General features: G+C 44.5%; 1 protein-coding gene across 3 annotated transcripts in view; it reads right to left on the reverse strand.

Annotated features, from left to right (window-relative positions):
* The window catches only part of LOC108415986 (B-cell receptor CD22-like), a 29,588-nt gene that overhangs the window by 10,353 nt on the left and 4,671 nt on the right, over nucleotides 1-14,564 (reverse strand). Inside the window, exon 1 of one of the 3 annotated variants that reach the window (XM_037543487.1) lies at nucleotides 1,774-1,795. The exons of 1 other annotated variant lie outside the window; for it this stretch is intronic. The gene's annotated coding sequence lies outside the window, so the exon portion shown is untranslated. Of the gene's footprint in view, nucleotides 1-1,773; nucleotides 1,796-14,564 lie in introns of those variants that run through there. One more of the 3 variants, XM_037543486.1, reaches the window with a different exon arrangement.

Consider the following 14,564-nt stretch of genomic DNA (forward strand, 5'->3'; position numbering starts at 1 on the left):
CAGCATACAGACAACTCCTCCAGCAAGCACTTCCAGTGACTAAGACTATCAAAGTGTGGAATGAAGGAACTGACTTCAGGACGGCTTTGACAGTACAGACTGGGATGTGTTCAGAACTGCTGCTATGAATGAGGACTGTACTGTTGATCTAGATGACTATGCTTCTGGGGTAACAGGCTACGTCAGCAGCTGCCTTGAAAGCATTGTCCCTACAAGGCGCTGCAGAAACTATCCCAACCAGAAACCCTGGATAAATGGTGAAGTTCGGTCCATGCTATGTGCCCGCCATGCTGCATTTCTGTTAGGCAACACAGAATATTACAAAAGGGCCAGATATGACCTGCGTAGATCTATCAAAGAGGCCAAGAGACAGTACAGGCTGAAGCTGGAGGGCTACTACACCACTATGGACTCCTGGCACATGTGGTAAGGACAACAGCACATCACCCACTACCAGCAGAAGAGCAGGGTGGTCACAACCAGCCAAACCACACTACCTGATGAGCTAAATGAGTTTTATGCTCGCTTTGAGGCCCTCAACCCTGGCCGACCGAGAGACACTATGGCCACACAGAACACATCACTCACTGTAACATCAGTGGACGAGTGCAGGACCTTGAGGAGAATAAACCCACGGAGAGCAGCTGGCCCAGACAACATCCCCGGGCGTGCACTCAGGGTTTGCTCATCAGAACTGGCTGATGTGTGTGGACATATTCAATCTCTCCCTTGCGTAAGCTTTTGTACCATCCTGCTTCAAGACCACCACCATCATACCCCTCCCAAAGAAAAGCGTTGTGACTTGCCTATACCCGATGCACTCAATCACCCAATCGTGATTAAGTGCTTCAAGAGAAGAGTCATGACTGACATACAGGAGACTATTCCAAACATTATAGACTCTCTTCTGTTGTCATACCATCGTCCACAGATGACGCAGTGAACACAGCCCTTCACACAGCCCTCACACACCTTGAGGAAAAGGACACGTATGTCAGAATGCTCTTCATCAACTACAGCTCAGAAGTTAACATGGTCATCCCACACAAACTCTCAGGAAAGCACCTCGGCATCCACATCAGTGACAATCTCACCTGGTCTCACAACACATATCTCGTTATCAGCGGGTCCCAGCAGCAACTGTACTTTCTGAGAAAGCTGAGGAAATTTGGCATGCCACCCAAAACCTCAGCACCTCAGGAGCAGCCTTCCCCTCACTACAGGACATTTATCATGCCAGGGTCATCAGGAGGGCCCACAACATCATCAGGGACAGCACACAGCCCCAGCACAGACTGTTCACACTCCTAGCTTCAGACAGATGCTATTATAACATAGATTTTTATGGGACAACACTGTAGAAATGAACCATGAATATAACTTAACGTGGTCATTGTACAGCTTGTATAGCAGTACAGATTTACTGACCTCTGAAAAGAACTCAACACACAGCAATTAATGTCTAAATAGCTGGCAACACAAGTGAGTCGTGTCCAAATGAGTGTCAATATTTTGTGTGACCACCATTATTATCCAGCTCTATTATCTGAAGGATGATCAGTGGAAACAGAAGGCACCTGAGCTCAATTATGAGTGCCATGGCAAAGGCTGTGAATATTTATGTTCATGTGATTTTTTTGTTTGTTTTTTTATTTTTAATACATTTGCAAAACACTCAAGCAAACTTTTTTCATTTGTCATTATGGGGTATTGCGTGTAAACATCTCTCTACTAAACTATAACCAATATTCTGAATTAAAGAAAACATCTTACCTTTCAGTAACGAGGCTTGTCTGCAAAGTCCAGATGATAAATGAAGAGAACAGAGACAGAACTGAGATGTTCAACTACGTGTGGTTAACACGTTTAAGCTACTGTGCTCAGTTGACAAGGTCAGGTTCATTTACATACTTCCTTCTGTCAGAGACGGCAAGTGACCTTCTTAGGTGCAAGAGATGAACTTTATCTTTAACTTCTGTAAAGTCTGAATAATCTATCAGTGTTTAATATTAAATTATTTAACATTATATATGTAGTGACGTCGGACTTCAACTAGTTCCATTTCTTAATTACACCTTCATAATTTCTGTATGAAGCAGTAATGAACACTGGTGTGTTTATCAGAGCTGATCTCAGTACAGTGTTACCCAGCTGATAGAATAAACACCCCCAGATCATCTGAAGAACAGGGTGAGGTCTAGATCTGCTTCCACAGCAGCAGCTGTGATGTGTCATGTCATGAGGGATCATCTCTCCTTGTCTTTCTCTTGAAAGGAGATTCTGTACTGCGACTTTAAAGCCTGTAATATTTCCATTGATTACAACATTAATCTTTTCTCTTAAGTGTTTCAAAGTAAATAATGAATCAAGTCTTTAATTCTGTTTGTAAGAACGTATGTTAGAAATAATGATGTGTCATTCTACACGTTTACAGCCAAATCAAACTCACATTAGAAGGTTTTAGCTCTTAAAGCAGCTCTCAGTTCAGAGTGTGCTCACGTTCTAGTGTTAGAATATGAAGGCGTGGTAACTTGACACATTGAGGTCTGGAAATGATGTCATTTCCTTTAAGGCCATGACCTCAACCCCAGCGACAGATTCTTATATTGCTTCTTTAAACTGACACAAGCAGACACACATTCATAGGAGTAGTCCAGTTCAAGAAACACAACAAAATGACAAATACCACTTCTCTCAAATGAGTCTCTGTGCTGAAAGACCATGAATGAATGAGAACTGGGCTGAGTGGAAGAATAAAAACCATTTTATTTAAATCTACTTCGATAAAATGTGCAGTGTTTGTACCGTAAGTTGTATTTGTCTCTCCCTCTCTTTAGTTTGATTAATGAATCTTTTAGTGCTGAGCCCCTCTTTCACTGAGCAAACATGGCAATGCTGACATTGATTTTTATCCGTCCACTTTATATATGCAGACAATGATTATGATCACACTAAAGACTGTAGAGATGGTGATGGAGCTCAGATGTAACCCTCCCCCCACTGTTAACAGCTCTATGGTTTCCTCTGTGAATCCATTCCTGGGCATCAACACACACATAGACCAGCAGGTCTCCTGCGTGAGTGTAAATACACAAATTCTGCTCCTATCTAGGCCCGATGTTGCAATATTGCAACATTTCTGTAAAAACTTACTAAAACATAAAAAATTTGGTAACACTTCAGTTTCTGCATCAGAGGACCCCTTTAACATCATTAGAGAGAAGAAAAACATTTTTTGCACTTTTTTCTATATTTGGGTTTTACAGGGTTAATTTAAAACACATTAAAGACAAATGATATAAACACCTCACACATAATGCGGGGGTGTCCAATCTTATCCATAAAAGGCCGGAGTGGCTGCAGGTTTACATTCCAACAAAGCAGGAGACCACCTGATCAGTGGTTTGAAGACTGAGACCAGCTGATTAAACGAGTGGAAGCAGCTGAGCTCCAGCTTGTTTGGACTGAAATCCTGTAGCCACTGCGGCCCTTTCTGGGTAAGACTGGACACCCCTGACATAATGGACATGTTTACCATCTACAGAACCACACATTGTATACATTTCTCTCAGATGGGGCAATAAAACTGAGAAATCTTTGTTGTGGCTACCAGTGAAGATCTTTGACCTCTGAGATTCTAATAATTTCTTACTAAGATTATGTAAAAATGAACATATTAACTGAGTAAACTGACATCATTCTATCAATCACATGAGCAGAAAGTATAGAAGCCCTGAGAGTTAAGAGGGAAAAAGGTGACAGTGTGTTACTGAGTCTGTCTACAATATTAATGTTTTTTTGGCATGTTACACCAGTTTTGATCAGCAGGCGGCGGCAGAGTTTAATACACATATTTCTTTCTTGCCCTTCAGGGGAATCAAGTGTAAATTAATGAGATGAATTAGGTGAGAATTAGCGTGATGTTCCATCTTCAACCACAAGGGTGGCTTTTATTTCTTTGACTCTTTAGAGACCAGGTGAAAAATCTCAGGGGAGCTAAATGCCAAGAAAGCTGTAAAGGACGTGTGAAAGAATGTGGAGAAATTGTGAAATACATGTGTGATCACTTTAAACTGGCCCAACATGACAGGAGAGCTAGATGAGGGTTTAACCTTTACACTGCACTACAAACAACACAGAAACTCCAACTGGTCAAACAGGCTGGGCTGGTATTTCACCATCATCCGTAATATTCCACCATCCATAATATTCCACCATCCATAATATTCCATCATCCATAATATTCCATCATCCATAATCTCCTACTGTCACTCACTCAGCTAACAGTTTCTTCTCAGAGTGCTGTTATCAACCTTTCTGAGAAAGAACCTCTGAACAGTTTGTCTCCCCTGTAACTGAATGTGGACTGACTTTCTTCTGCGGGCGCCTCTGCAGTGGCAGTCTATGGAGTTAAACTGCTCTCTTGCGGTTGAAGTTGGTACAGCGTGCTAATTTTTAGCATTTAGCTAGAAAAAAAACTATCACCCCCTGCTGGTCAAAATTGGGGTTACATGCTAAGTGAGAGGCAGTAGAATAAACAATGGGGGTCTCAGCAGGGCTTCCACTGTGACATGGTAACCAGAGTTCTGAAGTCTCAACACACTCTTACAATCCACATCTGCTGTAATCAGAAAAGTCCTGTTGGACAAACAGCAGTTCATCCAAAATGTGATTAACCTCACCCTATTACACACATGCAGTTACATAAAAGACAATATGCTGTTATTACTACCAAGATAGGCTCATGCAGCTACATTAATTAGAACAGAAGTTAACACACATGAAATTGCATGAGCTGCACTGCTATAATCCATCTGTGACAGTGTAGCATTACCAGTAGTTACTTTTTGTGTTGTTAATGTTTGACTACATTGTTATTATAAACACCTGATATAAACTGTGCCTATTTAAAGTGAATGTGCTCAAGATATTCTTCCATTTATTTGATTGTATCTACTGCTGTAACAAGGACAATGACTACTGGTCATCCTGATAATACAGTCAATCCGTGAAATAGAACATTTCTAGTTATCACGATTGGCCCCTCCCAGTCCTCCATGTACTTTTGTTTTGTTTTGGTCTTGCCCATGTGATTCCTTGTTTTATTTCTTCCCGGTCCTGCCCCCTTGTTTCCAGACCCTGCCCCTGATTGTAACCTGCTGTGTTAACCCCCTGTGTCTTGTTAAACCTGTTGTATTTAAGTCCTGTGTTTTCCTCAGTTAGGCTGCTGGTCTTTGTTTGGTCTTTGTATTGTGTTGTTTGGTGTGTTCTGGCCTCTGTTATGTTTCCAAGTCTCTGTTTTTGTGTTTAGTCTGTATTCCTTCTTGTCATATTTGTACATAGTTCTCTACATGTTGGCTCTTTGACCCTGGACTGTCTAGACCTTGAATATGGATCTGCCCCTGATAAATCTCACTTATCTCAGCACGTGTCCACTTCATCTTCGCTTCCACACGTTACAGAAAGACCAGCCGCCCAAGGATGCAGCAAGAGAAGCGACCTGTAGGGCAAGACGTGGTTAGATGGAAGGAACATGCAGGAAACCATTTTACGGCACTCAGCTCATTCTCAAGTGCCACTTCGAGCTTCCTATAGCTTGGGTGAGCCTTGGGAGTGGCTGAGAGGGTCCCGTTTCTCTGTGTTCCTCCAGGTTGTTGCAGCATTCCATTTCCGGCATTGTGGGCACTGCCCAGCCTGTTCCAGTTTCTGGGGTTGTAGACGCCACCAGAGTTCCTGATCCCATTGCCGCCTGTTCCCGTGGCTGCAACCTGCCGGCATGGCTGTTCCCATGGCCGCAACCCACAGCACGGCCGTTCCCATGGCCACAAACCATGGCACAGCTGTTCCTGTGTCCGCACCCCATGGCACACCTGCACCGTGGGAAACGACACTAGTAGTTGTGCCTCCGGACCCGCATGCCTCCAACTAAATTGCTGTAGGCCTGCCTGCCTCCGAGGATGTCGCTGCAGGCCCCCTTATCTCTGAGGACATTGCTGCAGGCCCAGCTGCCTCCTAGGACATCGCTGCAGGCCCGTATACCTCAGAGGATGGTGCAGCCCCTTTGTTTCCATCTGTCCCGCCCTCACCTGTGTCTGCTGCTCCCCGTGGGCCTCCTGTTCTGCCTGTGTCTGCCACAGTGTCCTATGTTTTGCCTGCTTTGTTGCTGGTTTGGTTTTGTTCCCTGCTGTTGTGTCTGTGCCTGTGCCCATTCCTGTTGTGGTTCCTGTTCCTGTCTCTCCTTCTGTTTCTGTCCCCGGTGTCAGTTCCTGTGCTTCTGTCTGTTCTGGTTCTTGTTCCATTGTCTTTTGCCTGGTCTGTGTTGTGTTGTTCTTGTTTTCCTCATCCTGTTGTGCCTTCTGTTATCCCTCATTTGGCATCATTTTCTGTTGTGCCTCCTCGTCCTCCCTCCCGGCCCTTGTTTCATCCTTGGTCTGTTCATGTTTGTCTGTTCCTGGGTCTTGTGCTGTCTGTCCTGCCTTATCTCCTGTCTGGGCCTCTGGTCCTGTTTCCTTGCCTGCCCTGTTGCTTGTGCTTGTTCTGTTTTCTGTTCCTTGTGTCCCGTATCCTGTCCCTGCTCTTTTTGCCCCGGCTCCTGTCCCTGTCTAGTTCTGTCTCTGGTTTTGGTCTCTTGTGTCTGTGTTTGTTTTTTTGTTGTTTTTGTTTTTGGCGCACTTCAGGGCTGCGCACCTTTGCGGGTTACTGTCACGATTGGCCCCTCCCAGTCCTCCATGTGCTTTTGTTTTGTTTTGGTCTTGTCCATGTGATTCCTTGTTTTATTTCTTCCCGGTCCGGCCCCCTTGTTTCCAGACCCTGCCCCTGAATGTAAACTGCTGTGTTAACCACCTGTGTCTTGTTAACCCTGTTGTATTTAAGTCCTGTGTTTTCCCCGGTTAGGCTGCTGGTCTTTGTTTGGTCGTTGTATTGTTTTGTTTGGTGTCAAATGTTCTAGCCTCCATTATTTTTCCTAGTCTCTGTTTTTGTGTTTAGCTTGTATTCTTTTTTTGTCATGTCTGTACATAGTTCTCTATGTATCTCGCTTATCTCAGCAAATGCATCCACTTCATTATCGCTCCCACATATTACACTAGTACAGTCAGTCATTATTTGTCAGGTACAATTAACGTCTGTCATAGCACATCTGATTCAACTCATTAACTAACTAAAAAGCTCCTCATTGGCTGTGGCAGGTGTTACAGTGGGGGAAACACAAATGTCCAGAGCATGTGGTCACCAGGACTGGGACTGGGACCCCTGGGTCCAATACCATAATATCATCTTTACTCCTGGCAGATTTATAACCACTAAACATTCACACCTGTCAGGAGAAACAGCTTCAGAGGTAAATTACACAGTCAGTCACCTTCACTCACTGCTATTAGACAATTCAATGACCTGGATTACTACAAAGAAACAGCACAGACAACAAACCTGTAAACACTGAACCTACTGAGTGTAGAAAAGACTGAATCCTCATGACTGCATGGAATAGTTTTTATTATAGAAACAAACAGAAATGTAGAGACAAAGCTTTGGCCTGAAACAGCTTTATAAGATATGATGTTGGAACATCTTAGACACAATAAATACATAAAAGCTCCAAGTCTTTAAAATAGGTTAATACTATAGACCATAAGAAATGAAGGTTCCAGATTGGGTTCTCTAGACTGATGCAATGAAAGAAAAGCTTTTGGTTCTTCTTTGGCGTCGTTCCAAAGAGACCCTCACATTAATGTTTAAGAGAGGGAATAAAAGGCTTTCAGTGGCTCGACATGCAGGAATGCTGATATCAAAGATTTGGGTTTAAAAATGTAAACATTCCCATAAAAGATCAGGAAGATGTGTGTATGTTACAGTTTGATGTTTTAGATTCAATAAAAACTCTCTCTCTTTCTCTCCGCTGTGGCTGTCCAGTGGACTGTTGCTGCAGTTGTGGGTGTGGTAAACACTGCTCGTGATGGTCTCAGCGCTGTTTCTTAAAAACCTGTGTAAAGTAGTAGATGTGTGAGTGCAGATCAGACACACTTTAAAACCACTTAGTAAGACCTTTAAATTGGTTTGACGCCTAAAGACTCTGTACATTGATTCAAATAACTAATGTTGAAAATACTGTGCATGCTGTTTAAATACTGTGTGCGTGTGTGTGTGTGTGTGTGGTGAAGAGAGAATGGACTGTGTTTGTAGGAGTGAATGTTTGCATGTTAGTTTGTATATAGTGTGTATGTGGGGTGTAATAGTGTGTAATTACTGTGTGTTAGCATATACCTTTGTGTTTAAGTGTGTAAACGTGGGCATTGGTGTATTTTTACCAAATTTGTGTAATTACACAGTAATAACTTTGTAGTAACTATGTAACTACTACATGAAGCCTTTGTGATTACAATATAATCATTGTTCATCCACGACTGAGTCTGTATTTAACTTTTATGGGGACTAATGTGTGAGATGCAGCCCTCAGGATGTCTATAAGTGTAAACAAAATGAGAAAATAGCTCCTTTACTAACTGAGCTGTCCAGCTGTGATTGTTGGACACTGATTTAATGTATAATGGGTTAAGTTTTATCCCCGTATTCAACATGAACAGTCTGAATAACAGGTATAATTGAATTTCACTGCCCTGGTGTTGGGCAGCTCGGTTGTATCTGCTCATTTCTGTTAGGTCTCCTTACCTAAATAACCATCGTTATCAATCAGTGACACAAAACCAGTGGTCAGTTCTAACCTCCAGCTCTCTGGCAGTGTCTCTCCACACTGTTCACTAAATTGGTTGTATAAATCCAGGAGTTCCCTGCCTCCAGTTTAGAGGTGGAATGGCAGAGTCCTCTCACTCGGACACAGAGGCCTCAGTCTTGGACACGGTGTCAGACTGTTCTGTTACCTGCTATCTAGATTCTCAGGGCTCTAAAACTGTGAATGGACTGTAAGAGTGTAATAAGAATTAATGTCTAGAACTCACAGCTACATTCGCATATACACTGGACTCGTCTTCAGGGGGTGGATGGGCGCTGTGGTCTGTTTGGCCTTCATTCTGCAGGACAGAGAGTTTGAGAACATGAGCAGATACACTGAGAAACATCAAACTTTACAGTAGTCAGTCACATCTGACCACTGCACGCCCACCACTGGATTAAGAATGAAAGGATCCTGATATCTAGAGCTCACCGCATAGATTGGTTGATCTGTATTTCTGTCCTGCCTCTTTCTCCTGCTCTCAGAAGATCTGCAATAAACCAATCAATAAAAAATAACATTTGAGACACAGAGAGGAACATTTAGCCTTGGCAAATAAACAGATTATGAAAAATAATGTATTTTTAAAAATATTTTACCTCCTCCACAAAACTACAGTGAGAAAAACTGTAATCATGCAAACTCCGACTCCAACAGCTACATACAGAATCAGGGGGTAGCCTGTAAAGAGAACTTTCAGAAGACTGATTTATGAGGCTAATAAACAACTGAATAAATGAATAAATATTAAAATATGAACAGAATAATAAAGTAAAATACAAAAGAGATCAAACGTTGAACTAAAACAGTTAATCTTGTTTCTCACCTTTAAAAAAGACCGGCACTCCAACTGACCTCTCAGCTCCATGATCATGCTGAGTAACTGACATCATCTGGATCATCATCTTCACTCTGACGCCTGGTGAGTTGTTCCTCTCACATCTGTGTTGAGTTTAAGATGATCTTTACAGACTCAGGGACACACAGTGTGTTAGATCAGTGACTGATGAAGAACAGAATCTTCCTCTTCCTCTCACTCATATTCATCACTGTTACTGTCTTAGTGAGACGTTTCTGTGTAGAGTTTCAGGCTCTCGTGTTCTACAGGCTTTTCAGACTAAACAGTCCTGAGTGACGTCTCAGCCTCAGAGTTAGTTTATTACTCCCTTATACAACATGTTCTCTTTTACAGCTGGAGTCAGCGCTGGAACTACTGTAACTGGACACAGAGGACAGTCAGTCCAGATTAGATGCTCCTATTGGTCTCTATAAGATCTCCATAAAGTATCTCTGCAGAGAAGAATGTTCTGCTTTATGGGGAACTATAAAGACATCTCTGTTCAGTCTGGATCTGCTGAAGATCAGAGATTCTCTCTGGATGATGACACAACAGCTAGATTCTTCACCATCACCATCACTGATCTGAGGTTAGGGGGGTTAGTTCAGTCCTTTTGAGTTTAAAAACCTGATCGCATGAGGAGCAAAGCTGTTGGAGATTTTAACAGTGGTGGCACGGATACTCTGGTACATTCTGCCAGACGGTAGCAGTGAAAAAAGTTTGTGTGAGGGATGGATGGGGTCTTCCACAATGCTATTGGCTTTCCAGATACAACATGTGGTGTAGATGTCCATGATGGAAGGGAGAGAGACCCCAATAATCTTCTCAGCTGTCCTCACTATACGCTGAAGTGTCTTGTGGTCGAAGCTTGTGCAATTCCCAAGCAAAGTGATGATGCAGCTGCTGGGCTCGCTTGGCTATGGAGTTGGTGTTGAGGGACCAGGTGACATTCTCTGTGATGTGGACACTGAGCAACTTCATGCTCCTGATGATTTTCAGAGCAGAGCCAGTGATGTTCAGTAGGGGGTGGTCACCTCGCACTCTTCGGAAGTCAACAACCATCTCCTTAGTTTCGTCCACATTCAGAGATAGGTTGTTGGTCCCGCACCAGTCCGTTAGCTGCTGCACCTCCTCTCTGTACGCTGACTCATCATTTTTGCTGATCAGACTCACCACAGTCATGTCATCAGCAAACTTGATGATGTGGTTTGAGCTGGATTTCGCAGTACAGTCATGAGTCAGCAGAGTAAGCAGCAGCCTAAGCACACAGCCCTGAGGGGCACCGGTGCTCAGTATAGTGGTGCTGGAGACAATGACATGTTTAATATTAGGCACATCAATTAATTAATTATCACAGTGTATGCAGTTCTATCCACATATTCATTAGAGGTTAAATGAATATTTTGTGTCTTGTATTGTGTCATATAAATGACATGGATATGAAATGTTTCATTATAGAGAAACTTGCATAGTCTTATTTCAGAACCTAAACCTGATCCTAGTCCTAACCCTCTCACTGGCCTTAAATCTCTCCCTAACTTTTTCCTCAACCCAAAACCTAATCCTAACTCTCATCCTGGCCCTAGTCCTAACCCTGACTGGAGCTTGTGTAGGAGGTTCAGAGGTACCAACAAGATATAGTTGGGCTCACCTCCACCCACAGTGTCGGCTCTGAAACCAAACTCCTGGATAGGGGTTGGTCTCTCTCCTACTCAGGGGTTGCACAGGGTGAGAGGTGCCAGGCAGGTGTGGGGATACACATGAGTGGAGCAAGTGGTGGGGTTCTGGAAAGGGTCCCACCTACAGACTCCATAGTCTCACTGGGAGACTTAAATGCTCACGTTGGCAATGACCTGGGACACCTGGAGAGGTGTGATTGGGAAGAACGGTCTGCCCGATCTAAAGCCCAATTCTGAATTGTTCTGGGACTTCTGTGCCAGGCATGGATTGTCCATAATGAACACCAAGTTCAAACACAAGGTTGTTCATGAGTGTACATGGTACCAGAGCTCCTTGGGTCACAGGTCAATGATCGACTCTGTTATTGTTTCATCTGACTTGGGACCGTGTGTTCTGGATACTCGGGTGAAGAGAGGTGCTGAGCTATCAACTGATCACCATCTGGTGGTGAGTTGGATCAGATGGCAGGGAAGACTGATGGTCAGACCTGGAAGTCCCAAGTGTGCTGAGAACGACTGTCAGAGGCCCTTGTTTGGAATAATTTCAAATCCCACCTCCAGGAGAGCTTTTCTCATGTCCCAGAGGAGGTAGGGGACATGGAGTCTGAATGGACCCTGTTCAAAACCTCCATTGTGGAAGCTGCCAGGCATAGCTGTGGCCAAAAGCTTGTGGGTGCCTGTCAGGGCAGTAACCCAAGAACCTCCTGGTGGACACCGGTGGTGAGGGAGGCTGTCAAGCTGAAGTAAGAGGCCTTTAGGGACTGGTTGGCCCGAACGATTCCCAATTCAGCAGATAGGTACTGACAGGCAAAAAAGGTGGCAGCCGCAATGGTGGCAGAAGCAAAATCCAGGTCATGGGAGGAGTTTGGTGAGGCCATGGAAAAAGACTTTCATTCGGCCTCAAAGAAGTTCTGGATAACTGTCTGGCGACTCAGGAGCAGTCGGGGTGGCTGCATCCAAGCTGTATCCAGCAAGAGTGGAGAAACTCTGACTTCAAATGAAGATATTCTCAGTCAGTGGAAGGAGCATTTTGAGGAACTCCTTAATCCAGGAGATGTGCCTTCCCTCCCTGGAGTCAGGGCCAGAGGCTTCCAGTGTGTCAAGTTCCATTTCCCGTGTGGAGGTCACTGAGGTAGTTGGTAAGCTCCTTAGTGGCAAGGCACCGGGGGTGGATAAGATTTGTCCAGATATGACTAAGGCTCTGGATACTGTGGGGCTGTCGTGGCTAACACGCCTCTGCAATATTGCATGGACCTCAGGAACAGTACCTCAGGAACAGTACCTCAGGAACAGGAACAGATTTGCAGACCGGGGTGGTGGTCCCTGTTTTTAAAAAGGGGGACCGGAAGGTGTGTGCCAACTCTTGGGGTATCACACTGCTCAGCCTCCCTGGGAAAGTCTATGCCATGTTGCTGGAAAGTAGACTCCGACTGATAGTTGAACCTCAGATTGAGGAGGAACAATGCGCATTCTGTCCAGGACGTGGAACAATGGACCAGCTTTTCACCCTCTCACAGATTGTTGAGGGGGCATGGGAGTTTGCCAACCCAGTCTACATGTATTTTGTGGGCTTGGAGAAGGCTTTTGATCATGTTCCTTGATATATCTTGTGGGAGGTCCTCCAGGAGTATGGGGTGCCGGGGTTACTACTCCGGGCCTACCAATCTCTGTACTCCCAGAGTGAGAGCTGTGTTTGTATACTCGGCATTAAGTCAGGCTCTTTCAATGTTAGCGTTGGACTCTGCCAGGGTAGTGCCCTGTCTCCACTTGTGTTCGTGATATTCATGGACAGAGTGTCAGGGCGTAGCTGGGGTCAGGAAGGCATTATGTGTGGAGGCCAGAGGGTGGCGTCTCAGCTATTTGCAGATGTTGTTGTTCTTTTGGCTGTTGTTCTTTTGGATGGCTCCAGCACTCGCTGGAGCAGTTTGCAGCTGAGTGTGAAGCAGTTGGTATGCGGGTCAGCACCTCCAAGTCTGAGTCCATGGTGGAGGAGTTTAAGTATCTTGGGGTCTTGTTCCCGAATGATGGAAGGGAGGGATCATGAGTTTGGCTGCAGGCTGGGACAGGCAGCAGCAGTAATGCCGTCACTGTACCGGACTGTAGTGGTGAAGAGGGAGTTGATCCAAAAGGCGAAGCTCTCTGTTTAATGGTTGGTCTACATCCCGACCCTCACCTATGGTCATGCGCTGTGGTTAATGACTGAAAGAACGAGATTGCGAATACAAGTAGCAGAAATGAGCTTTCTTTGTCGGGTGGCGGGCTAAACGCTATTTGAGCTCTGGGAGGAGATTCGGGCATCTGATGCGGATGCCCCCTGGCACCACCTGGTGGGAGCCTACCCCGGCACCCCATACTCCAGGAGGACCTCCCACAAGACCTCGGGGTGTATATAGAGTGATTGTTATCCCAACAGTATGAACTCATGTCCATGCCTTAACATTACAGTGTGTTTGTGTGTGTGTGTGTGTGTGTGTGTGTGTGTATAGTTTTTTACTGGGTACAGTTTACTACTATAAAATACTAGTGACATTCAGAAATATCCACAGGATGCATAGTGAGAACAGAGACAGCACTGAGATGATAAACATGTGATTAATGTGTTTTAGTGTTGCACTGTTCTTCCTCTTATAGGATACTTGTGACATCTTGGCTGCAGAAAGACTGTCTGAGATGCATCTGTAATATCAGTGAAAATACGTCTGTCTGTCTTACAAGATATTATTTATCCACCTCTTCCTCTTCTCCTGCTACTGTATGAAGCAGTAAAGATCAGTGGTGTGTTTATCAGAGCTGATCTCAGTACAGTGTTACCCAGCTGATAGAATAAACACCATCAGATCATCTGAAGAGCACAGCCAGTGAATCTGCTGCATGTTCAACACTGTGAATGAGTGAAACGGTGTGTGGGACAAGCAGGGTTAAATCAGAAAACCCTACTATGTCTCTCGAGGTCAATACAGCCTTCTCTGCAGCTACCACTGCAGCTACCACTGCTCTCAAAGAGTCCCTGTGCTACTGTATCTAATTTGGGTGAGAAATACGCTACCAGTCGCATCCTACCCCCATGCTCCTGGATCAACACAGATGTCATGAACCCATTTCGTTCACCTACTATCTGTGTGAATGTGCGACTAGGGTCCAGCAGCCGCAGTGTGGGTGCGGACGCCAGTGCTTGTTTTAACTTAATGAAACCATCTTCAGCTTCTGTTGTCCAATCAACTTGGTCATGGGCCGTCAGACCCTGTCCATGTATTATTGCAGACAGTTGGGCCTCCAATTCTACATAATGAGGGATTCACTGTTGGCATGAGGTCATACC

This window comes from Pygocentrus nattereri, chromosome 12, assembly GCF_015220715.1.
Source record: "Pygocentrus nattereri isolate fPygNat1 chromosome 12, fPygNat1.pri, whole genome shotgun sequence".
In the NCBI taxonomy this organism is placed as follows: Eukaryota; Metazoa; Chordata; class Actinopteri; order Characiformes; family Serrasalmidae; genus Pygocentrus; species Pygocentrus nattereri.